General features: G+C 38.1%; 2 long non-coding RNA genes across 2 annotated transcripts; one reads left to right on the top strand and one right to left on the bottom strand.

Annotated features, from left to right (window-relative positions):
- Positions 1–20,565: 20,565 nt before the first annotated feature.
- Positions 20,566–22,968, bottom strand: LOC128790778 (uncharacterized). Its single transcript, XR_008431857.1, has 3 exons — positions 22,701–22,968; positions 22,214–22,306; positions 20,566–20,751 (listed from the first exon to the last, which is right to left on the bottom strand). It is a non-coding gene; the product is annotated as an uncharacterized LOC128790778 (long non-coding RNA).
- A 142-nt stretch (positions 22,969–23,110) lies between these two features.
- LOC128790779 (uncharacterized) lies at positions 23,111–23,536 on the top strand. Its single transcript, XR_008431858.1, has 2 exons — positions 23,111–23,197; positions 23,298–23,536. It is a non-coding gene; the product is annotated as an uncharacterized LOC128790779 (long non-coding RNA).
- Positions 23,537–26,090: the final 2,554 nt, after the last annotated feature.

The raw sequence follows: 26,090 nt of genomic DNA, 5'->3' as shown, positions 1-26,090 counted from the left end.
CTTACTGCTTTGTGAGGGTGTCTTCAACTTCTCGGTGTTTTTTGGCTGTGTTTTTACTGTTGGACTCCTGGGAGGTGTGTTTTGGATAGTCTTTCTTTTTCTTCCTCCTCCTCTCACCAGCCAGAAGGTTGCTAGAATTCACCTTCACCCCAGTCAAACGGCTCAGAGACCTGTTGCTTCAGAATAGTCACAACTGAACAAAAAAATTTGTAGAAAATTACATGGAACTGAATTTCATCTTTGTCCATGGAATCAGTGTTCCAGATCTCACAGAGACAAGGATAAGCCATTAGGTGTGATCTTAGTTTAAGCAAATCTGCACATAATTTTCTCTTTTTTTTTTCGGTCATAACTTCTGCCTTTCGTAAACATTTGTAAACTATGTTTTCAAGTTTTTTATTTTTACAAATATATACTATTTGATGCATTTTACCTTTGAGTTATGTGAGTTAAGAAAACTGAAGAACAGCAAGGCAGTGTTGATCCAAAGGCCTGGCAAAACCTGCTCTCCTGCACTGCCTGTGTCCTCTGCATCACCTTGCCAGGGTCCAGCAAGCTACAGAGCAAGTTTGAACTATAGATGTCAGGTGGAAAGGTGACACCACAGAGCACTAGGGGGAAAACTTTCAGAGACTCTAAACAATCTCCAGCCAGCAATAAGGTACCAGCATGTGCCTTCAAACGTGAAAGTGAGAGGGTAGAAAGTGCAATCACATTTGCACGCAAACCCACATTAATCCTTTCTTACAATATGTTTGTCAGATCACTACATTTTGCAGTGAGGCTGCAGACACTTAGATTCTCACTATTTTACAGCAATACATTCTATGCAGCAATAAACATTCTATATATTTTCTTTGGCTGAGGGTTTTTGACCATTTCCACTGAACAACCCTTACCCAGCATGACAGCCACCGTAAGTGACAACGACTGTTTTACGTCTCTTCTCAAAATTATTTATTACTGCCATGCAAATGTTATGTATAGCAATACAGGCAGATTTCCCATGAAATTAACTTTAAACAATTCTTTCCATCCAAAACCAATTTTTCTAAAAATGAAGTATTTCTCTAAGGTATTGCTGTTCTAAGGAAGGTGCATTTCTTTTGCTGTTGTCACCAAAGCAAGAAAACACAATGACAAACTCCTTATTTTCAGGAAAAGAAGACTCTCCGAATGTCATGGCATCTACCAAGAGTTATATTGTACCAACAGCTCATAGTCAACCAACTATGAAGAGAAAGAAACATTGGTGGAAGCCGTCTGTCACAACTGGAATGGGAAAGCCCCTAACAGCAAGTACCTGCTGATCAGTAACTCCTGTGCATCAGATTTACTTTTGAAATAAAACCCTCAGGAAATACATGAATTTTGCTAAAACAGTATTTACATAAGTTTACATAATACTCCTTTTTAGCTCCACGTACAGTTTCTTAACTACAGAGTTCAATTTTGATTTTTCTTTAAATTAAAAGAAGAGCACAAACTCTAATTCAGTCTGTGCTCAAACTACTAAGATTGCACTGGTTTCTATTGAGATCAGTGAAGTTATTCCAGATCCAATAAGATTCTCTTCAGATTGAAATGCAGTTTTCAGGGATGGCCAGCTGAACATTTTGGGTAAACCATTGCCTTTAGCAAAGTTTTGGTAAAGCTTGCGGGCATATCTTATTTCCAGGTCTAGTATCAAAAAGAATAAGAAACAGATAAAGTATAAAACATTTCCTCCAAATATAGAGGGATTTTAAAATTACATCAGTGGCAAATTTAATATTAAAAAAAACCCCAAAAGTCATGATGGCTAGAGCATATTTAGGTCAAAATTAAAGGAACAAGACCAACTTAAGAGCACATTTGGAATGGTTGTCCTTCCCAGCCTCCAGCAGTTGATAGTGTAGGAATTTCATGAGCTGGAGGATGACCTTAGTCCATTGTTCTTAATAACTGCTGCTGAGCTCTCCCATAAACTTCTCTCATCCATTTTGGTTTTCAGCCTCTGTAACATCACAAAACTTTAAATTCCAGCCAATGAATCCCTTCATTGTGTGTCCTGTTTCCTTTCACTTTTACCCAAGGCACCCTCAGATCATCACTGGCCCAGATGCAGTAAAAACACCAGGGTTTTATACAGTATTGCAACAATTACAATAGCAATACAAGCACTTGAACATTATGTTCCTAAAGGACAATATTGTGTAATTTATTTATACTACTTATTATCTTTGTGCCTTCTATATAAAAACACATTCATGCCACAACAGGGATTTTTTGAAAAGGCAATACATTTCACAATTTTAAGCCATCCTGCTGTATTTCTTGCTAATCCAAGTTTTTAGTAAATTTTGTACTTTCACAAATGCAAGTATATTTCTGGCTGCTTGCATGGAAGTACTTCTTTTATTGGACTTGCCTAATTCTTACTTGATTCCTTATTTAATCATGAGAACAACAAGTTTCATGACCATTCCTACCATAAAATTATTCCCATGTTCTTTCCCAAAGGATATGCAAGAGAGAAAATCAGGATCAAGGGTAAACACAACTAGGTTTACCTAGTTAAACACACGGTTAAACACAACAAGGGCCACAAAATATTGTTACATTTTTCACTCACTACGTAAAATTCCTATGTGAATATCATAGAAAAGGGGTCATGTACATTTACATCTGATAATTCAGACAAGAATTAAGGAAGTTTTAGTCACCATTTCCAAACACCTTCTCAACCACATTAGTACATCATCAAAATCATCAGTCCTAATGGCACATTGGTTCTCATTTGCTATAAAGAGCCATAAGAAAGACGTAAAGCGTCCCTCAGATGTGCAAGTATTTCTACATCAAAGAAGTGCATTACAGGTGTGTTTGTCATGAGCTTGGAGATGAGGATACACCCCAAATCTCTACAATCCTCAAACATACTTCCCCAAATTCAGAGGAAAACTTCCTTTTAGTTTAAGCTCATGGAGATTTAGTGCAGCAATGAAGCCTCCCCCAACACCAGCCTTAGCTCAACCCCTTCCATTCAGACTGGCACTGCTTATTCTACAGAATGGTCCAAGATCAGCTCAGGATCTGGTCCTTACCAAATGCCCAAAGCTTCTAACCCTGATGCAATGCTTTAGAAATTAATTGCTTACAAGGGTTTGTCAAAATAAATTTTAAAAAGCATGTGGTAAAAATCTAAGGTAGCAGCATACAAATATATATCAATATCAGTAAAAAAATGATAGCATGAATGCACAAAAATACAAACAACCTCCCCCCAGAAAATGGGTCCTGTTCTCAAAGTTTGCATTTCTGTCACAAATGCACAAAGCATCACTTGCTAACCATGGTGTTTGAAGAATGTGCCTCTTTTCTTTTACAGCATTTCCAGCCCAGCCTTTTTGTTTGTGGAGATAGGCTAATATGTAAATGCTTCCACAGTTTCTTCAAAATAAAAAAGAGGTCCTGGGAATTGAAATTCTATTTATATTTATCATAACTTGATAAGATAGAGTGTGTTTATTTAAATACCCTACCATTATTTCTTCTTAACAACAGGCAGCTCTGAAGTGCAGTTATAAGTCTGTTTACACCACACAGATATCAAATTGACTTGCTAATGGTAACTTTTATTCGGTATCCATGGGTTACTGTGTCATGTGATTTGACATCAAGTACAGACAGTGCTGATTAGTAGCATCCAGTTCTGTCCATCTCTGTGCATCACTGAACCATCTGGTCATTTATTCACTAATAAGCCCCTAATGGCCCAAATATTCACCGGCCTGTCATTGTGACATGGCATAAAATGCCTACATCTTTCAACTTGCTTTGACATGTTGCTTGTTTCACATCAAAACCCGTCATTTACAGGAAAAGAGCTCAGAGGGGTAAAAACTTGACCTAATCTGCAGTGTTAACACAAAGACAGAGGCTTTGTTATCTGGTAGCCTGACTGAAAGCATGTAAATGGGCATGAATTCATTTTGTACATTTTTCCATGCTCATTTTACAACATTCTTTAAGTTTGGTATCATTCCTAATATTGGTTTTTATGTGGGTTTTGCTGTGAAATCTCTTTTCTTTATCTGTTAATATCCTTAGGAGTGCTTTAAGGGGAGCTGGATTCCCAGAGATGTTTGTCAGTTTTCTATATGGAAAATGTGTATCAATGGGAAAATTACAGGCAGCCACAGAAGTTTTCTAAACCCTTCTATTAAAGATTAGTATGATTAATAATTTTACTCTGATTTTTTTTATCTTTGCCTAGATAACAATAACCAGTGTATTACTTTCTGCCCTAAAGGATGTGAAATGCAATAATTATTTCCAGTTTAGTGTGCTATATTTTGCAGCATTGTTGTGGATGAGAAGAATCTTGCAGTATATAATCGCACAGCACGTTATTAACTTAACAGTCATGAATACTCAGTAACTGAAAAATCTCCCTCTTCAGTCCCATCACGCAAAATTGCTGCAGAAGAAGGAGGTCACAATTGATGCTTTATTTTTTTCTTAATCTTACTGGATATAACCACAGTTAAAATAGTTTTAAAAAAGCAAACACCCATTAAACTAATTGCTGTTGAAATCTTGGTTAATACATCATTAAAATGTGATTAAAGCATGATGTAATTGATTGTAACTAGAACACTTAGGGTGGTTTTATTGCTCTGCAGCCACTGGTGTGATGGGACACATAATTCACCCAGTATGTTAGCTTCACTTGGTGTGTGCCTCTATTGGCACACTAGCTCCTTGAAGCAAGCATGCCCTGCTCCACAAAAACTTCCATTGTGTCGCCGTCTGGCTGTTACACTGGCTGTAAAGTGATAAGTAAAGCAAAAAGAACAATATATTAATGTGTCAGATTTGCCTCTTTTTTTTTTTTAATAACTGTAGTGTTTTAAATTTTCTATTATTTTCTCTTTTTTTGTGGGCTGACATTGTGTATGCTGCCAGTGGTAGTTCCTGTTAACGACATGAACATCATCCAGGAGAAGTCCTCTGACTGTGCCTGCTAGTAAATTTTATCAGAGAATTCAAGTCAGCTAATGAATCAATTTGAATGTTGGCATCTCCATGCTGAGACTCAATCAAGTTTAAATTTCATTTAATATTAGTTAGTTTACAATACTTACAAGTCAAATCCTTAAGCAGGTCTTACGACATGTACGCAGATTTTAGTCTATGCATTCAAATGTTTCTATTTTTTGATTATTCACTTCACCAATCCTTGCTGCACAATGTGATCCTCAAGGGCATCAATAAACACATTCACTCCAGTCTTATAAGCTTAAGAATACCTTTTGCACTTACTCAGAGCCTTGCAAACCTTAAGAGGGCTGAAAAACAGCAGTGTTTTGTGAAAAATATTGAGGGCTTGAAACTATTTGCTATTCAACATTAAAATAAACCCTAACAAAAACCAAGTTGTTCAAAACATGAACTGATAACTAACTCCCAAAATGGGCATCTCATTCATAATGCTGTTAATTTCCCATTTGATACATAGAAAATCTTTTTGGCAACATTTAATCAAAGGGAAAAATTTCTATTAACCAAAAAAATCTGTTTTGATGACCTGTCAACTTCTGATAGAAAAATCAGTTTTGTCAACAACACAAACGTTGATCAATTCAGGATACATTCCCCTTTGTGCAAATTGGACTTAAAACCAAAATACTAAATATGGGTTCTCAGATCCTTGTAGGATTTGGGTTTTGGTTACAACCTTTTTAATATACTGAGCATTCTCAAATCAGTACTTACAGTGTTAAGCAATGGTAAATATATCTATTGAGTACAAGTGATATCTGGAGAGTCATTCCTTTGCATCTTAGTTTTTGCAGATTTTGTAAATAAAGTAAATTCATGCTGGCTGAAAATTTTCATTTTAGCTATTTCAGTCTTACTGACACTTCCAGAAAACTTTCACAATTTGAATATTTTTTTAGACACTGAACCTTAGAAATTGTTTTTCATCTGTATTATTTTAAATTTAGTTGAAATAAAAGAGTTTATTTGGAATAAATCAGAAAGAATAAAAGATTTTTTTAGTTAGGTACATTATTGAAGTCAACCAGATCGTTATTGAGAAAAAATTATAATGTTGAGTAAGAGAATGAATTTTAGCTACTGCCATGACCCTGATGTCTCTCAGGGAAGATGCTCTGTTTGTCTAATGGGCAGTGTCTCAGAAAAATTTCAGTTCTGCTCAGTGCCTAATAAGCCTGGGCTTACCACCAGCTCTCATGGAATAGTGCTGGTGGAATGGGAAATGGAAAGGAGTGTTTACTGCTGTGATTTAGGGGAAAACTTCCTCAGAAGAGTTACACTGCTCTGTGTGGAATAATGCCTTTTTCAGGAAGATACAGCACAGAATATCTGAAATGCATCTTGAACATTGGTTTTTTCCTTATTACAAGATTTGCAAAAAACTTTAATGATGTTGTTAGTAGCAGGAATGCAGACACAAGTGGCACATTTTTAAAACTAAAAAGGCATGATTCATTTGAACAAGTGTAGATGTGTCATGCAGTGATAGTCATAGGTATTGGATGGTAAAATCTGCAATCATCAGCTAGCTTATTTTGAATACAGAACACTTAGAAAATATTTGATCCTGTTTTTAACTATATAAATGCAATATCATATTTCTAACATGTGCAGTTAATAGTAGAAAGACAACTGTGTACACACTATAATATATAGGCATTTCAATTATCGGGCCATGACTTCTGCTCGATCCCTTTGAATCAGAATTAGCAAGAGACAGTGCAACCTTTTTTTTTTTTTTTTAACAAAATAAAACAGAAGAAATAAACCAAATTCTTGGCCACTGCTAAAACTCGAAAGCTGCACTTTTTCAGGAAGAGGTGTTTTCAATGGCTGATCTACTACACTTAACAGACACAACTGGATGCATCCTCAAGGTGGCCATTTAAAAAGTATTTTTTATATATATCAAGAAGCCAATTAAAAAGTATTTAAAAGAAATCTTACTATTACCATCTGAAATTCAAGATTGCATTTATATTGCACTATTTAACCAAAGATCATACAATAGAAAAATGGGAGTAGATGCTATTAATAAATTTAAAACAGGTGAAAAAAATTACATTTGAGCAGATGAGAAAGGAGATAAAATTCTGCAAGCCCAATCAGTGGAGTAGCACGGCTGTCCTGGATATATTGCTGCTATTGACAGGGTAACTTTGGCCATCTTCCCTAGACCTCTTTTGCAGAATGTTTAATTCCTTGCTCTTCAGAATAAATAACACTATCTTAACACTGGTAGCATGACAAACTGTCTCTCTACAGCAAGCAGCGACGCTTCATTTTTAATACATTTTTAATTTGTGTAATAACAAGGAAATAGTTCCTGGCCACTGATGAAAAAATCTGCCACCAAGCTTATACACACTGAAACAGCAGCATGTTGCTGCTGTTCACTTAGATGGAAATTAATGTGGCAACAGCACGTTTTAATACTGAAAGCCAAAAATGTAAAATCTATTAAACCAGTCTCTGAGTATTTTCCTTGAAAATACCCGTTTCATATACACGTTTGTGGAAGTGGTGCTTGTACAACCAGCTAAAACAGCAAGCATTAATACTGCATGCTTTTAGATTAGATAAGATCATAATGGTATTTTTTAACGTTCCACTTAATTACTTCCCAATCCTGCAAAGACATTTATGCATTTGCTTAACATTTCATAGATGAATATTTCCGTTGATTTAATATGTATCCAAGTGTTTGAAATATTAGGGCCTGAGCACAAGGCTAATTATATGCAAAGAGCATTTGTAACTCTTTTTATGACATCAAATGTCCCATATTTGAACCTAAACATGCCTACTGCTCTTGTTAATTGATGACTTTTTATTAAACATTACTTGGAAAGCAAGTGGTAAAAAAATTGAATTTTAAACTTGCATATTTGTGTATTCAGACCCAAAGTGATGCTGATCATACAGAAATAAACATCATTTAGTAATGCAGCAGAAGCAAGCGCACTATAATCAAGAATCTAAAAAATAGCATATGGGTCTGCATTGGCAGGCACACAAAGTGCACACTCTATGCACCCACATGTGAGAAAATTTATAAAATTCACATCCATTAGTACTTACAAACCATTAAAAGAAACACTAATTAAATAAACCTCAGGTTGGGCTAAATAGATATTGTAAGCTGCTGAACAGCAGCAGAGATATTCATAAGGTGATTTGAGATGCTGACCTAGATTTTTAGTGATTTTAGTCCGATTCCTTTTGAAACCATTATCACAACTACTCTGACCCATCACACTGATCTCAAACTCCCACTTTCCACTACAGCGATGTCAAACATTTTAACAGGTGATACAGAGGAGCAGAACAAACTGCCCACTTCCACACGTGTGTATTTGCACACATGGCCAAAGTTAGCGGCTTCCTCGCATTTCCACACCCACTAATCACTCACAAATGACCTGATCCCATGTTTGCTCCCCGAAGTAATTAACTGTTAAAGGTGATTATCCCAGGGTCACCAGCAGGCTACCGAGAAGTGATTGCCTACCACAAACAGAATGACTGGAAGTGAGAAAACCACAACTATGAGAGCAAACACATAGCCATGCACATGGAGTACACTCTTCTGCAAGAAGAAAATAGTGACTTAAAGTCCAGCACATCAGCTGCACTTTGATACAACAGAGACTCTGAGCTCTACAGCAGAGATGCACAGAGGATGCTGCTTCGCCTGCCTACTTAGGCAAGCAGTCTTGCATTATTCTACCAGAACCCATCGTGGCTGTAGCTTAGTTTTTAGGTTTGCATGGGAACTAACAGAATCCCACAAGGGTCCTTGGGTGGCAGAAGCTCTCCATGCTGCATTTTCTGCCAAGATATTAATTAAAATATTTTAAAATTCTATAACATAGAAAATATGATTGGTACAGCAGATGTTGTATCACTACTAACATTAACAAAAAACTTTGAGCCTCCATCAGTTGAAATACACCCATCATACTAAAGGTAAGTAAACCAATTTGAGACAGACCTGTCGTATGGGCCTACCACTAAAGTTTGTCACTAACAACAGGTTTCCTGGCTCAGCAGTAGAAGGCTGTACATATGATTTCTTGATCCACTGCATCTGATGACAATTTCATTTGTGAACTGGCTTTCTGTGGAACTTCTACAAAAACCACACATTCTTCTCTCAGCAGTCTTTTAAAAAAAAAAAAAAGAAAGTTTTATTTTGGAAACACACTTTCTAGCAATCTACCTGGCATCTCCTGAGAGATTCTTAGATTTTAATAAGTACAAATTAATCCAAAATTAATGGCATTTAAGGATGTACAGTAGTTCTGAAAAGAGAGTCAAAACAAACTCTGAAACTCAAAATCACAGATGCTTTATTGAGAAAAAGGCTCATGGTGTACATCCACTACAGGGCAAATAAAAGCTGTAGCACAAGCCTTGATCTTGTTCTACAACCAAGTGTGAGCATTCATCAGTGTGCATTTCCCAAAGGCCCCGGTCCAGAAGACCTCACTCAGGCAAGCATTTTTTTTGGTTTGGTTCTAAGACTTCATATTTTTTCCCTTCAACCATGGCCCTGCTGCTGCCTCCTTTTCCCCTCTGCACTCAGCAGATGGTGTCCTTTTATCTGTGGCACCACCAGTTTTGCCACTGTAAATTGGCAAAAGTATATCCTGTTTTGCAATGAAAGTCAATACATGCATAACTGCTCTTTCTTCAGCCTGTTGCAGATATCAGAATCTATTTCTGCTGAGAAAAATCTGGAGGAATATTTGACTCATCTTTACCTGCCTATGCATGAACAACTTGCAGACAAGAGCAGAAGCAGAAGGACATGGGAGCCATTCCAAACAGGTTATTCCTACAGGCTATTTCCAGATCTTGGAAAATAAAGCATTGCTGCTTTTTGTAAAATTTTCTTTCTTCTTTGTGCTATTATGCAGTTAAGTATCTAAATTTTAGATGTAGCTAAACTGAAAAACTTCCTATGTTTTTCTCAAACTTGTCCCCTACTTTTCTCTTACACACTTATTCATCCCAGTCCAAATTTATGGACAGTGTCAGTAGCCCACTGTAGTGGCAAGACCCAATACATTTGTCCTTTGCATTCCAAGTTCTGACTCATATTCTTTTGTCACATAACACATCCAAAATTCAATTCTCAGAAGCAAGCATTAGGGCACAAATCACCAGACCTTTCCCTCCCTTGTCATGCTGCACTGCTCACTTACTTTAAGAAGAAGATGAGCTTCACTTTAGCTGGCTTACCTCCAAAACTAATTATCTGAGATTAGTGACCTACACAAACCTCAGTGATTTCACAGAAATTCACCAAGCAGGCTCCAAAACAAAGGCAAAACACAATTTTTTTCACACTGACAACAGCAGTTTATTTAAAGTATTCTCTGCCTCTCTAAAACATATAAGAAAATGCAGACCAAAGTAGAAGCTAGGAGGGTATCACTCTGTGGTTTCATATACTCTATTAACAAATCTCCCTGGTTTTATACATTTATTTACATTTTCTTTTTCCTCATTGATTTATTCGCTTGAATTATCCCCATAGGGTAACTCCTATTAAAGACTATATCCTGTCATTACTGTGTTTCAGGTCTCATTTTTGTGCCTTTTTCTTGATCAGTTGTGTTATGCTTTGCCCAGCTAGCAAGATATCACCATCAAATCTAGCAAATTTTTGATGTAAGCAGAAAAAAGAGAAAATAAGAGAACAAAGGGCATAAGGATAAGGCTTTCCTTTACAGTCCAGACCAACAAGGATTGATAAACTGCCCTAGATAAAGGTTGTCTTTTCCCTGGTATGAGCATCTGAAGGGATGTAAAATGTTAAGTGTGGAGATAAATACCACAACAAAGGAATAACAATGCTGTTATTAATATTGCTTCTGCTTTGATTAATTCTCTTGTGACAGTTTCATGTGCCACATAAGGAACTTTATCATATCTGAGCCTCCTAAATGCAATGAAAATACTTTCTCCTCGAAGTCAAGATCTCTTCTATGGAAAAGCCAAGTCAGCAGTTTCTCACCATTTAAATGAGAGGAAACTGTTTGTTAGTAGTTTCCAGCTCATTTTTGACACATAAAAGAGAAGCTTAGTTTAGACTACTTAGCCCAACGGGTTAAAGATGCTAGGAATTAAAAGTTTGGGGTTGAAAGGATTATATTGCTGGAAAAAGAATAATTGATACTATTTAGTTTTGGCACCTTCTTATTCTTTTAATTTCTATCTGCTGTAAGAAAAACAGTGCTAGGCAGCATTCCAGAAAATGTTGCTGAAACAAAGCAAGTATAATATAGAGGGCTGTAACTCTTAATAAAATAAAGAAACCAAGATGCTGAGATAAATCATTCATATTTATTCATGTGCTTGTCTGTAGAAGAAGCGTAACTTTTATACTCATTCCAAGACTCAGTCTTCTGACTGAGTTTATACTGGCAATATTCTAGTCTACAGATAAAATTTTCAGCCTCTAAGGCTGCATGTTAAAGCCAGAAGGATTATTTAATATATAATTAAATCCAATGTGTAAATAAGTAGCACTTACTGATACAAGCTGTAATTCTTTCTTATTCTGAGAATAAAAGAAATATAGTCTAAATGAAGTAAAAGAAACATAGGGGATGCTCTTTTTGTAAAGCGAACATTATAATGCAGTTGCAGAACTTCATTAACTCCATTGACTACAGCATTGCAGGGAGGTGCTTTTTTCTACTTTTTTGTTGTTATTTTCTTCAGATTTTTTTACAATTAACTAAATTTGCACATTTCTTAATTTTTTTAATGTGCAGCACTGTGAATAAATGTACTAAGCATTATTTGCTTATTTTCTCCAGGCTCATCAAAGGTGTCCAAGCATTTATATCATACACAGACTTGTTGTTTTGTAATTTTGCCTGATGTTGAACCAATCGAGAACTTCAGCTCAAAAGGGAACTTTTGAGAGAAAGCTGAGAACTTCAGCTCTAAGTCTACCAGACAACAAGCATCCTGATATCAGATACTACATATATACAGGAATAAGCCACTTCAATGTTCTAGTTGTTCTAATATAAGCACAATTCATACAGATATTCCATTTCTTCCTCAAACAGGTATTTTCCTCTGATGCTGATCAGAGGAGAATTTTAACACTTCTCTCAGTTTAATGAGGGTAAGATTTCTGCCATATAGTAATAATATAAGTTTATAGTAGAGAGTGTTATAAGAAGAAAGGGCAGAGGCAACAAACTGAGGAGACCAAGACCCATCATTCCCAGTTCAACTCTGAATACTTACTGGCTGGAATGATTTCAAGCTTATCACTTGTTATATAACCACTTTCTTCACAAAACAGAAATATGGGTAGCAGAGTCTCAGGGGCATTGAGGAAAGAGTTGAGATGACCCACAGATCCCAGGAAAATATTAATTTCTCTCCTGAATTTTTAAGCCAATGAATCCTGTCAGAAATTAAATGCTTGTGAAAGAAATGGTCGCATACATTTATTGGGATGCTTCTTCTAAACTCCATTAAAGCTCCTGTTTGAAGACCTTTAGAAAAAATTGAGAAAATTTTTATTTACTCTCTGAAAGCCTTCTGTGTATTTAACTTACACTTTATTTGTTTTTAAAATATATTCAGGCATTCCTGTGTGATTTCTTGCTAATGCTTAATGAACCAAATCCTTTTAGATATTTGTCTACAGCTATAAAATTCTCTGCTGGCTTCTTCCTCAAACTAGAGGTTTTAGCCCCAACTTATTAATAGATGCCAGTGAAAACATCAACTCCAGAGACCTTCCCAAGCGCCTTGTTCAGCCTGCTGCCCTTTACACTTTGCTTGTAACCGATAGAGAGTCTTAACCTGCATATCCACAGGTGTGGAAGGCAGTCCAGGGGCTACTATCTATGCACTGGTATCATTGTGAAGGGCAAGCCAGGCAATCAAGCATCTTGATTTAGTCTCTATGCAAAAGGTCAGATTAGGCACTCTCCTGAGGTCCTCACTATGTTTCTGATTCTGTGCTCATGCTGTGACGCCTACAAGAAATCCAATAGCTAGATAAAGTGGGGTTGTAAGAAACATGTGATGGAAAAATAAGCATTTGTTACTCAAAAACAGAGAAATTCAAAACTATCACACACAGTCCCCTATCTGCCCTTTCTCATTATTTTTATTATTCTTTATACACATCCTAGCTAAACAACAAGCTTTTTATGTCCAGGATAGCAGCCAAAACCCCCCAAAGCAGTTTGACTACCTTGCCTCTCCTTTCAGGTAGGGTTTGCACACTCAGTACCTCAGCTCCTACACTGGCAACTGAGACCTTGCCACAAGGAGCTTCCTCCCTGGCACACAGCCACCAGCTTAGCCAGAACCCTGCACAATGTGCCCCCTGCTCTTGAATGTGGAAACCTAGCAATGGTGCTTTGTTTCCCACTGGATGTCCTGTTTGAGGGCATCATGGTCTTCCTCACAATACAAGCAGGAAAAGCTGCTCAGCAGGCAGACAGCAATTGCTTATATTAGCCAGAGGTTCCACACTACTTTCTAGATTAGTTCCATATAGAGAACACCTGAGTAATTCAGTGTAGGAGTGAAGAAAACCAGGAGGGAACCTGGTGAGGTTCACCTGCCTCCCCAAAAAATCTCCTTTGCTAAGTGTGCAGTCAGCAATCTCTTCCAAGGGTTTTTAATCCCTGCCAAGATTTAGGCAGACTGTGTGTGGCAGCAGTACTCAGCTCTAACAGGCTGTAAGCTGGAGAGCCTGCAAGGGACAGGGCTGCGTGTGTGGTCAGCACCATCAGTAACAAAATTCCCTTTTGTGGGGAAATTTGGGTCCTCTTTCCTTGCAGAGAACATCACACAGTGTATCTGGAGGAGAGCTGCTCTCTTGGGCACTGTTGGTAACTTGCTCTCCAGAATTACAGTAGCAGCATCAGAGTTAACTAAACTCTAAAACTCTTAAGATGGAGAAACCTTAGACAAATACAGCACTGCTGGGAACTAAATATTAGAAGAAATTCAGCTGTAACCAATCCTGACTTCCTTTAGACATGGCAGCTAAAGAAAGAGAGACCTGTAAGAGCCCTCTGTAGGGTATTCAGACACCTTATTTAAGTTTTGTAAGAGGATCTGAAACCATAATGATGGTTATGTGTAAATATCAAATAGCTCACTTATATCAGGGATCACTTACCCAAAATTTTTTTTTCTGCAAAGGATGCCAAACACTTACGGACTTAAAAATAAGATTCTAATACATAACAAAAGCTTTATTTTTCCTTAACAGTAAAATCAGAAAGATCTCATGCTGAAGCTACAGCCAGAGAAAATCATAACATGGTCTTGAATCCATGTTCTGCCAGAAGAATTTCCCCTGAATTTTCAGTGAAACATATCTTTGGCCCTAATTTTCCAAAATATTGATAGAGAACCTATCTTTCATAAATAAAATCTCCTGTGTTAAGCAAATATACATCAAATCCTGGGGCTCTATAATCATTGCATTTTAAAATTTCTTTTAAAATGCAGTGTAGTTGTCAAATATGTGCTCATTTTAGTTATGCATAGGTAGGTTTGCAGTGGCATCAAGTGTTCAATTAGCCTATTCCCAGGTGAACATTCTCTGCAGATATGTCACTGGAGAGATCCCTTTCACATCTTTGCCTATTTGAAGATGGCAATAAACCAGTTCTCATAGCCTACTCATCTCAAACTGATCTCTGGAGCTATATTGTGGCAATACCTTCCTGTAGCACTCTAGTAGCTCTGAAATACTGCAGAAAGCTACAGAGGAAAGGATGCACTCTGCTGTGGTGCTTTTCTTGGGAGGAGAGGTGTAGCCACAGGATCAGCTCCTAAGCAAAGACACTGATTAATGATGGTCCTTTAATGGGACCTGCTTGTCCCATTAAAGGCGGCTGAAGCACCACAGCACTCTGCCAGTACTCGTCTGAGAAACATCCAGGTCTAATCCCCCACAAACACCAACTAAATGACACCAACTCCAGCTCCAGGGCAGTCTTTGGCTCAGGATGGTGAAGCAGTTTAACCTAGCAGAGCCTCTCCCTTCATCTTAGTATATTAAAAGTGTCACATGGTAAATAGAAACACCAAAAATTTTTTAAAAAAATCAACGCGTTTTCTTTTTCCCCTCTTGGCTGTTTCTCCCAACACCATCATATAGGCAGTTGTTCTATCACTACCCACCCACTCCTGGAGAAGTATGTAACCATGTTAGAAATCCTTTTTTTAAATGGCTGGTATAAAATGAGCACAATCTGACAGGACAGGCCCCACACAGAGCACTACATACAGGTAGCTCTTGAATTCCCCTATTTGCCATTAAGTACCACCAAAATGCAGCCAGAAGAACCTGGCCATTCTCGGTGACCATTAATAAGCTGCTTTCCTGTGCCCCAAGCCCTGATTCCCTCCTGAATGCCAGGCCATGCTGCAGTGGCACCACTGACAGCTGAGGCTGGGGGACAGGGCTCTGAGTCCCACACCAGTGACCTGTGTGCCACCCTCCCTCCTCCCCCCTCGGCGGGTGTCCCGTGCCAGCCGCCTGCGCTCCTGGTGTTTGTCACCACGGGACAGACCACAGGGCGCTCCCAGGGCTTTACAACCAGTGAAAATCGGCACCAGCTTCGCAATTCTGGCACAACATGTCTTCGCTTTGAAGTCTGGTTACTGGTTTTTACAGTTCTATTTTTAAAATGTATTAAAGATGTTTAAAAGTGGCAGGGACTTCCAATAAAAGCCATGCTGTCCAGAATCAGGATGCTGGTCCCAATTTAAACCGGCTGTTAAACAATAGTATATCCAAATAAAAGTTGTCTGATTTACAAAATACCTCAGACTGATTGAACATTTATTATCCAATTTTTCTCTTTTCACGTCTTCAGAGGTCATTTTCTCAATTTTTTTCCTTTACATCTGCAACACTTTCACAACTACTGTATGGAAAATGAATCCACTTACCATATTTTTAAAATAACTGTTAATGACGTATAATAAAGTATAATAAAGCACAGAAGCTAATAAAGATTTAAATTTCTCTTGGCTCTATGACTGGTTTAAAGAGCTTACATCATTGTCAGAGCTCCATCTTCTGAAACACACCCAGGAAATGCTGCTTCTGTTTTTATCATTGGGCATTTCTATTTCCCAATATAACTTATATTTAAAATTTCATTTCTGCAACGCATTTAAATTTCCATTTGGAGATGTGAAAGAAGAAAAACAGGACAATGCCTGAAGGAGAACATCAATCCAAGGAAGAGCCAGAATTAGCCAGGGCAGCCTAATACCTTGAGTCTTCCTGGAGTTCCTTGTGACTGACCTCCTGTTTCTGGGGTGATCCTGGGTGAATCATTTCACATCTGTCTCATCTGTTAAAGCTGAGCTCCTCAGAACAGGGGTTTTCTTTGGCTTTGTATATTTATGCAGGGTAACTCTGTAACTTAAGAATCTATAGTGCTAGTATTACAAAGTAGTACAAACCAAGCATAACGTGAGTAAAAAAAGTCTAACAAAATTTAATGTACAAAGGGAGGGAGTTTGATGACCCAGGAGGAGTCAGCCTCTGTATAAAACTTCTGTGCAGATTTTCATCACTAAACTTTGCATTTCAGTGCTCTGTGTTCATGTCTTTTAGTTATGTTCTAGAAACACACAACTAAGACAGGCTTCCTGTCCTATCAAATCCCCCAGTCACATAATTCCACCATAAAGCTTCACACTAACATCCAAAACATCTGCAGTGTTTTCTAATACCTTTGGCAGACACATGTAGTAAAAACTTTGTGCAAGACTGGTATGTAAGAAACGCACTTGAACTTTCTCTCCTGTCAATACCTTTCCTATAAATAGGAAAAATCCCTATTTCCCATTCCACAGACTGGAAAACTGGGGCAAAGGACAAATAAAGTAACCTGCTCAAGGTGATGCTGACTTGCACTTGTACATCGTCTGCAATAGATGACACCCCTTGTCAGATAAATTGCACAGTAATAGCTAAGTAGTTAAGCCTTCAAGATTCATGGTTAGCAAGTATTCCTAAAATTCTGATTAAACATTTTGTTTCCTAGTGGTTTTAAATTGGATGTGTCATTTTGTAAATGACAGATGGCTACAACAGAGTTAGTGATCAGGTTTTTAGTTTAGAACAGCAAATACAGGAATACATTGGCACCAAGTTTCAGGTAATTCTTTCTACTGAACTCTTGCCAAAAGTTATGTATTTGTGTTATGCTTCTAGAAACAAAGATCCGTAAGCAGGTTTGTTTGCCCTAAGTAAAATCTAGTGTGCTGAAAAAGTCACGTTAAATAGTTGTTGAAATAAAACACTAAGCAGCAAGGAAATAAAATCAGATCCTAGCTTACCAATAAAAAAACAAACAAACAAAAAAAAAAAAAAAACAACAAAAAAAAACCACATACACAAAAACATCAACCCACTCCCACCCCAAATTAACCAAACAATCACAGTGGAAAACACAGCATATATCTATACATATGCAGGCACATATATATAATGGAATAAATGGGAAAGTATGCGGTATATTTTACAGGATTATTAACTACATTTAATATATTCATATAATTTTCACTTACTTCCTGTTGACTGTTTTTGAACACAGTGAGGTTTGACCTTCACACAGAATACTTTCAACTCACACATTTAGTTCTACTCATTGGTCTCAGCAGCTCAAAAAATTGTAACCTACGTCACATAAATGTTCAAGAAATCCAAAACACATGGAGGAATGAAAACAATTATTTGTACAGGTCAGAGTAGAATGTTTTTTAAATTTCATGGCAGCATAAAGGACTTCAGCAAAGAGGTCACAATGTTGTCAGTTCACAATGACATCCAAAAACTCCTCCAGAATCCACAGATCTCATTAAGCCAGCCCATACAACACATCCATCTGTGAGGTCCACAGCACCCTGGGCTGGGCAGGACTGGCCACATTCACATTTATTCTGCCTTGGCTTCTCAGCCGAAAGCAGTGCCCACTCCTACAGCCATTTACAGGCACAAGCTCTTCCACAGACCTCGAGCAAAGCCTGCAATCATGCCTCTGTCTTCAAACAGAAGTGCTTCCACCACCGGTATTTCATCCTCACAAAAATTCTATTTAAAGGCAATAATTGGACAATGAGTAAAAATGGATGAAAATTACTCCAAGCCTTGACTATTTACTTACTGGTAATCAAACCATGTGCAGGTTTTAAAATTGTAAACTCTTGAAACTGAAAAAACCTGCAGATTTTTTCCCCTGTGAACTCTTCATTCCTCAGTCAGTGACCATTATTTGGCCATTCTTTTTCCTTGGAAATTAGAATCTGAGTTGTTTTAAACCTGATCCCATAATTTTGCTTGTAAATATCTGTTCCCCAGAAAATGTAGTCAACAAGCAGAAGAGACATAAAATTCAGTCTTAGCTTTTAGGCTAGCTTCAGTTCATAGACAGGAGCTACATAAAGTAACCTAATGGAAAGAAGAGGCGATTTCCTGAAAGTATCTGGAAGAAAAGACGGCAAGGAAAAAGACTTAAAACTAAAACAAACAAAACCAAAACAAGACCCAAAAAACACAAAAGAAAACCTAACTGCAGGACCACTTTGATATTGGGAAAACAATTACATAGGTTTTTTAATAATGACTAGATGGTACAGGGTGCCTTAAACTGTTGAATGATGTTGTTTCTACTTGAAAAGCCAGCTAATACGTGTGGTTTCTAGTACCCGCTAAGTGTGGGTGCCAGATGAGGGATCTGAAGGATAGTACTAGGGAGAGTGGGAATGAAGAGGCAGCTGCCTACAGAATTAAGCTTCTGTGTAAACAAGAAAAATTCACTTCATCATTTGATTAAATATTGTATCTTATATGAAAACCAAGAAAAATAAAGCAGAAGAAAATTTTAAGAGCTTTGCTGAAAAAGGAACATCTCGGGAACAGTAAAAGGAATATTAAAAAGTGCTAGTCCATAGCAGATTCAGATCCTGCTATAACCAAGGGTCACATGTGTAACACCTGGAGCCTCCCAATACCAGTCAGGTGCTTAACTACTACACAATGCTATACCTTTTTATATTTACTTATTAGCCCTTTTTGTTGAGCACATCTATGTATGAATTTACAGTATCATGCCCAGATTTCTCCTTTAGTTAACATTTGGACTCGGATACAGCAATTTCAATTATTAATGTAGTTTTTCAATATTGACAACACTCTTAATTTAAACTGTAAGATGCTGAGTGTGTCATTATTTCTCTCTTTTACTGGGTGGGCAGTAATTACCCTTCTGTTAGTTTTTTTCCTTATACACTAGAGCAAAAGTAACAAAGGCACGAGTAGGTTATCATCCACTGGAAAAAAATATATATATTTATGTTTCTGACACAGAGTGTGTTTACAGCTGTTGCAAGTTTGCTTTGAGAATCTACTGCTGTAAACTGGCTTCTGGAGCACAATATCCACATGCAATCTTCCTGGCCTGTATGGGCAATCATAGCACTTCATTGTCCAGTGCTATCATTACAATATTGTTATCATCTGAGCTTGAGTCTGACACTTTCTCTAAGACCTTTCAAATAACCCCTTTACTAGGCTTCAGTACCAAACCATTCAGGGCAAATCTCTGCTTTGTGCTTGTCAGCCTTAATAGACTGGATGTCACTTTTGCCTGTAAAAAGTGCCCGCTCTTCAGCTGTCAGTCAGTCCTTGCGGTGTCAGCCGAGAGCGTGGCTGGAGCTGCTGGATTAGAGGGTAGTTACCACAGCTGTCAGATTACTGACAACCTGACACCCACATCCCCAACTTCCTTTGACTGTATTTGGTTTCCATCTCGCTCCTTGGACCTTTCTTAAGGTGGATCCTCTATGCTCAAGTTAAACAATGTTGCAGCCAGCTAGGAAACTAACTTTTGTTCTTGTCTCCAACTCCGCTTTCAGCCTGGTTTGTCTTTTGTAGACAACACTGTCAAAGTGTTTTTCAGAAAATGTTGCTAATTTATAAGGGGAGAAAATAAATTTTCACTGGTCTCTAAGTTAGCAGCATTATTTTTTTTTTAATCATGCCTCTGTGTTTGGGGGCATTTTGGTTATTGCTATCTACCTTTAGTCAAAGGTGTTGGGGAGTTTTTACAGTTTTCTCCACATATTTTAAATGTACTCAACACCCTGCTCTTTCAATGCTTCTTTAGTTCTGCTCTCAAAAGGTTACAGACTATGCAATTCTGTGAATAGTTTAAAATTATTTAAAGTGGTGTGCATTATACCAACTGTTTATAGAACCTGCCCTGTGTTTCATATTCCACAGTTGACACATACCTTTCTCCTACTTTTAGAGGATAAACTAGAATTAAGCGGAAAAAAACCAAACAAAAACCACACCAAAACTTACATTATTTAGGATCAGAAATAAATTCACACTCTTGGCTGTGTCTTCACTTTTGAGGGATTTAATTTGCTTGAGCTTGTTCCATTGCTCTTACACCTCCCAAGGGACAAATCCTACAGCTCCATTCTAACCATGGCTCACCAGGATAAATCATCTATATTCTGCCTGTAGCTGATCTCAGCCAACTAGGCTAACACGAAGACTGGTTTTACCCTCTCTTCTTAGATTTCAAAGAGAAACATCTACCTGTAATACTTCCTCTGTAGGCTTATGGAGAACTGAAGGGAAGAAGATTTGACTAGGAGCCCATCCTGTGATCAAAGCACAGACAGAAAGCTCGACAAAATTTGTACTCAGATGTTCCTTGCCTATATTTAAAATCTAAACTTCTCTGTAGAAAGGGTCAAACTCTTCAACAATATTTTTAGTTATTTGTTTCAAGATAATTGCAATGTGCCATTTAAGCCTAGCCATTATATTTTTATCTCCTTGTATACAAATCTCATGGAAACAGTTCCATGCAGTGGAGAAAATGTGGTGATGCATCATTAACACTAAATACTGTGGGGTAACCTATATCTTAGCATACATAAAATGGAAAGTATCCAGACTATATATAAACACTGTTCTTCCCATTTCCATTCTTCCTGATTGCACATTCATTCTTTGGGTTCTTGCAGTTTCAATACGCTTGGGTGCATTGCCCCAAAAAACTAATGAGATATCTTCAATAGCTGCTGAATAAGCACAAACCAAACAGCTTTTTCAAGAAAGATCAGAGAACTGGAACACAACATGAATTATTTTGCCCAAATGAAACCTGCCTGATCCATTGTCTCAATTTTTAATTTGCAATTCTTCTGTAAGATTACAAACACAAATTGCTTCTTTTTTGTAAAATCTAAAACATAAGATAGCTTATACCTAATGAGCTTTACAGAGATAATATTAGCTCCTCCATAAGCAAGGCCACTTCAATTTTACAATTAAATTTGAATTTTTGTTTAGATAGAAACTACATTATGATGCATGAACTTTGCTACCTTTTCACATTTCTTTTCTGTGTTTTCTTTCTTATTACATTTCATGCTCGTGTAGCTATTGCCTTGCAAGGCAGACAGATGAGATTATGGACACTCCACACCTTATCTAAGCTCGCTATTCAGAAAGGCAGGCAGCAATGGTTTTTCTCTCTGGAACCAGGTGGTGAATCATCCAGATTCTCCCGGGAGAGAGAGAATGGCAGCAATGGTTTTCTCTCTGGAGCCAGGAGGTGAATCATCCAGACACCAGTGCCACCACCTCGGTGCGAGGCAGCCTGGATCAGCAGCAGCAGGGCTGGCACAGGCGAGCCCCGGGCCAGCCACTCTCTGGGTGGTACTGCCCTGTGGGCAGCTGCCGTGGCAACCACGAGGATACAGCTAATTATCTGTGTGGAACTTAATGGCAGTCTGCTTGTGAGGAGGGCAACTGAGGGAAGCTGATAGGGTCAGGAGTTCAATATCTTACTAAGCCGCTTTCGTTAACAGACTGATTTCCGGTTTGCTATCACTATATATAGCAAAAACAAATAAGCAACCAAATACAGACTCTTGCTGTGTTTGTCACATCCTTTTCCAATTAGTATGAGCTGCCACCTCAAAACACAACTGATAGGCTTTAATTTCCAAATATTGCCATTGTTCCAGGTGCCTTTATACTTCTTCCCAAGTTGTAGACACTTTACTCAGTTCTATGATGGGGGCCTTGCCATATTGCAAACAAACACAATACCTAGGAAGAACTTCAGGATTTGGTCCTTTGTTCTTATCATAAAAGATAGAGTACTGGCATTTCCCAGCCACGTTTCTGGCACATGACATTTTCCTGTGAAATCGTTTAAGGGGAAAGACAGAAAATACCTCCAAATTAGTGACAAGGGTTCAAGAACATGCATAGGGTGTTGTTTTTCTTTTGCCCATGTCTATCCCAAATGAGCCAACTGAATTTAAATATATTTTAAATATTTCTTTTAAAACTAGAAGCTATCTCAATACACTGCACTGTAGTGTATTTTTAAGTGAAAAGAAGATCATAAAAATGCATTATTAATTCATTTCAGCTGAACAACTGTCAGAAATGTCATACCTAAATCTATTTGCAGAAATTAACGTATAATATTACCCAGTAGATACTAAGGCATAATTCACAGTTGTGGATAAATCCCTGTTTGAACAGATGGGCTGAAATGTTGGGACATCAAGCTGAATAATTTGGGTACCTCCCAAGTAACCTCCATAACCATGGGTGTGTTGTTATTTTTCTTTCTCACTGCCAGGTACAGTTAGAGAGCAAAATCCAACAGTGCTGTTCCATTGTCCATGCTGGCACCTGGACAATACTCACAGGATTAACTAAAGGAAAGAGCACTGCAAATGACAGCCACACCTTCAACCTTCACCTTCCAGATGTGAGGTGAGGAAGTATCACATCTCCTGTATGACAAGCCCTCAAACTCAACTGGAGGCACGTCCCTTCTCTGCTCAAGAACTTTCAGGGAATTTGTGGCAGGGCAGGATGAGGGGCTGCGGGTACTCACAATACAGTTGGTGGCAAGTGTGCCATGCCAGCGTGTCACAGAGCGGCTGGAGCCATAGGTCACCTGGGGGCTGATGAGTGGGCCTCTCCCCACGGAGCAGTTCACCAGTAGGGCTGCCTCCACAGGCATCCATGGAATGCAAAGCGGCAAGGGAGCTGACCTCCACCGTCTCTGTGGAGGTGCAGTGCCAGGCTTGGTCACACACAGAAACAGGAAGGCTCTCACCTCATCTCCAGAAGTTCTCTTAACCTCTACCACTTCCTGATCATCTTCCTGTAGGAGTGGAAAGCTCTGAGGAGAGACCCCAACACTACAGTGAATGGGATTGCTGCTGCCACAGACAGGATGGCAAAATCACACCTTGGCTTCCCAAAGAGCTCAAGGAGAAGCCTAAGAGGAAACAATTCTTTTCAGTCCTTGGAGGAGTGAGCACTTCAGAAAAATCATTTCTTTCTTTGGTGACAGCAAGGACCAGGCTTATATTCTAGAGCTAAAAAAAATTATTTTGTTAAGAATCATCTACTGTGCTCAGGAGTCAATTTTAAGCTTTAGTATCCTGATTTACAGCTCTTTAGCAATGCCCAGTGTATATTTCATTTGCAGAGCAGCACTGGTGAGTATAACATTAACAGATTGCTTTCTAAATTTCTTTCTCTCTTTTTTAATAAAGGTTTGTGAGTTACAGAAGTGCAAAAATGCTTTAAACCTCTTAATTTGTTTTGTTTACTTCTGTAGCTTAAAAAACAGCCAATTGTTTTTAATTGGTTTTAAAAAAAATTGCTCGAGGCAGAAACCTGGAAAACCAATCTTCTGTCTGGAGTAAATTTTTACAGCTGCCTTTTAAACCTCTGAAAATAGGGTTTATAATGGAAGTGCTGACACAACCTTATCTACAATATATCAGTGTGAACTGTACCGCTATAATAAGCAGTTATTATGTATGTGTGAAAATAATGAGAGCCAGTGTCTGAAGAGAGTTAATGTAAAATGCTAAGCAATTGTGGTTGGTTGCACAGTATAGGTTAATATTCTTTCATATAGCTACACTTTTCCCCCTTTTGTCCTCCAGAACTCCTAATGAAAATTCTGATACCTGACGGTAATGATAAGCAGCCATTCACACATCCTTTGTGTCAAGGCTAGAGCATTAATGCTTTCCTTCATATAACATTTTGCATAGCCTAAAGCATCTATTAAAATCCTTTGTAAAATTCATGAAACAAAAGTGGTGGGTTGAGTCTAGTGGGAGAGCAAGTAAGCTGCTTATTAGCAAAAAGTCAAAAACACAGGGCCAATTACAGATCTGAACAAGAAAGGCTACAGAAAGCATGGGGAGTAATTCTTTCTTCAGCCCAATGGGCTCAAGTGAGAGGCAACCTAGATAAAAATATAGCAAATATTCTAAGCAGTAATTAAACTAAAATGTTTGGAGTTTAGAAATAGCTCTATAACAACTGAAAGATATGCTCAAGTAAAACAATTGTCTGGTCTCACATAGATGCTAAATTGGAAGGATTTAAGACTGCTCCCTGAAGGAATGACTAAGGGGTAGCCAAGAAGAGCTGAGAGCTCAGGAGATATGTAAAAAAATCTGTTTGGTATTTCAAATACTATAAATTAGATAAAAAAATGAGCTTTTCTACTGAACAAGCAACATAAAACTGAATAAACCACAATAAGATTGCCCTTTTTCTGTTATAAACTTTACATTAAGCCTGTCATGTTCGATGACAGCCTAACAGACCTCATTCTTTACCCTTTGGAATTTGAAAGATTGGCAGATGTCGTGATTTCCTTAACACAAAAGACCTTGCAGATAATGTTCACCACGCATACTTTTAGTTTGAAAACTTCACATCCTTCCAGAATCATCAGGTAAAATTTCCAAACAGAACTTGAGATTTTTCTCTGGTCAATAATTGTTTCTGACCCTGAGGAAAATATTTTATTGACAAAGGAAAAACGTGACATGGGCAGCAATTTTTATGATTTGCTTTACTAGTCCAAACATGCCCTTACATTCATAATAATGAGCTGCTTTGCACAAAACAGCTCTTTATTATGAACAGAGGGGTATAATATTGTTAAGTAAGCTGAGTCAAAGCAGAGCTAGTTGAGGCTAGCTCTGAACTGAAAGCAGTTTTCCCTTTAAAACATCCCTCCTACCCTTTAAAATCTTTTGAAAAACCACACACGGTTATTTTTTAAAAATTGGAATGTGGTAAGAATCACAACTAACATTTTCTAACACTTGGTTAGTAAAGTTTGTGTGTTGTTATTCATTTACTTTTCAATGTAAGAATTGTTCCAAGATGTTCTGTAATGTAAGTCAGGGTCATTATGCAACTTCTTAGGGGGTCATGCTTTATTCCTGTGAATCTGGGAGAGAATTTAACACCTATTTAAAACAAGGAAATCCTGGTCCTGCACTTTTGCAGCCAGGCAGTATCAAAATGCAGTGGAGCTGCTGTGCCATATGGTGGGAGGGAAGGAGGGAGGCAGAAGAAAAGCTGCAGAAGCTTCTGCAACCTGCCCCATGCAGCCAACCCCTGCACTCACCCTCCTGAGGAGGAGTCTGGGGCAGGCCAAGGCAAGGGCAGTGGGAAGTCAGGGGCCCCCCTTGCTGTGGGGTCAGGAGCACCTCTGCACATGGGAGAGCTGCCATGCCACCCTCTCCTGGAGGGCAGGGCTGTGAGGAGGATGGCCAGCAAATGCCCTGGATTTCAGGAAGGGTCATGATTTCATCCCTCCTGCTGTTCATTAAGCCACGCCTTAAAGATGTGTTCTTAAGCAGAGAGCAACAGCAAAATTCAAGTTACTTCTGATTCAAAAGCTTGCAAAATGTACTAATGTAGCATAATCAATTAAAGAAATCGTAATATGTCTTTCTTAGTCAATAGCTATAATAAAATAATCCATTTCTATTTCTAATACATTTTACTAGAGAGATTTGGTGCCTTCAGGTTTCCAAAGGGTGAAGGGTTTTTTTTTAATTGTATCCCAAGTAGTCATATAGCAGTTTAGCTACTACCGCATCAAACATAGAACAGTCTAATAAAAAAAAAAAATGTT

This window comes from Vidua chalybeata, chromosome 7 (assembly GCF_026979565.1).
Source record: "Vidua chalybeata isolate OUT-0048 chromosome 7, bVidCha1 merged haplotype, whole genome shotgun sequence".
NCBI lineage: Eukaryota > Metazoa > Chordata > Aves > Passeriformes > Viduidae > Vidua > Vidua chalybeata.
This window is presented reverse-complemented; position numbering and strand designations above follow the sequence as displayed.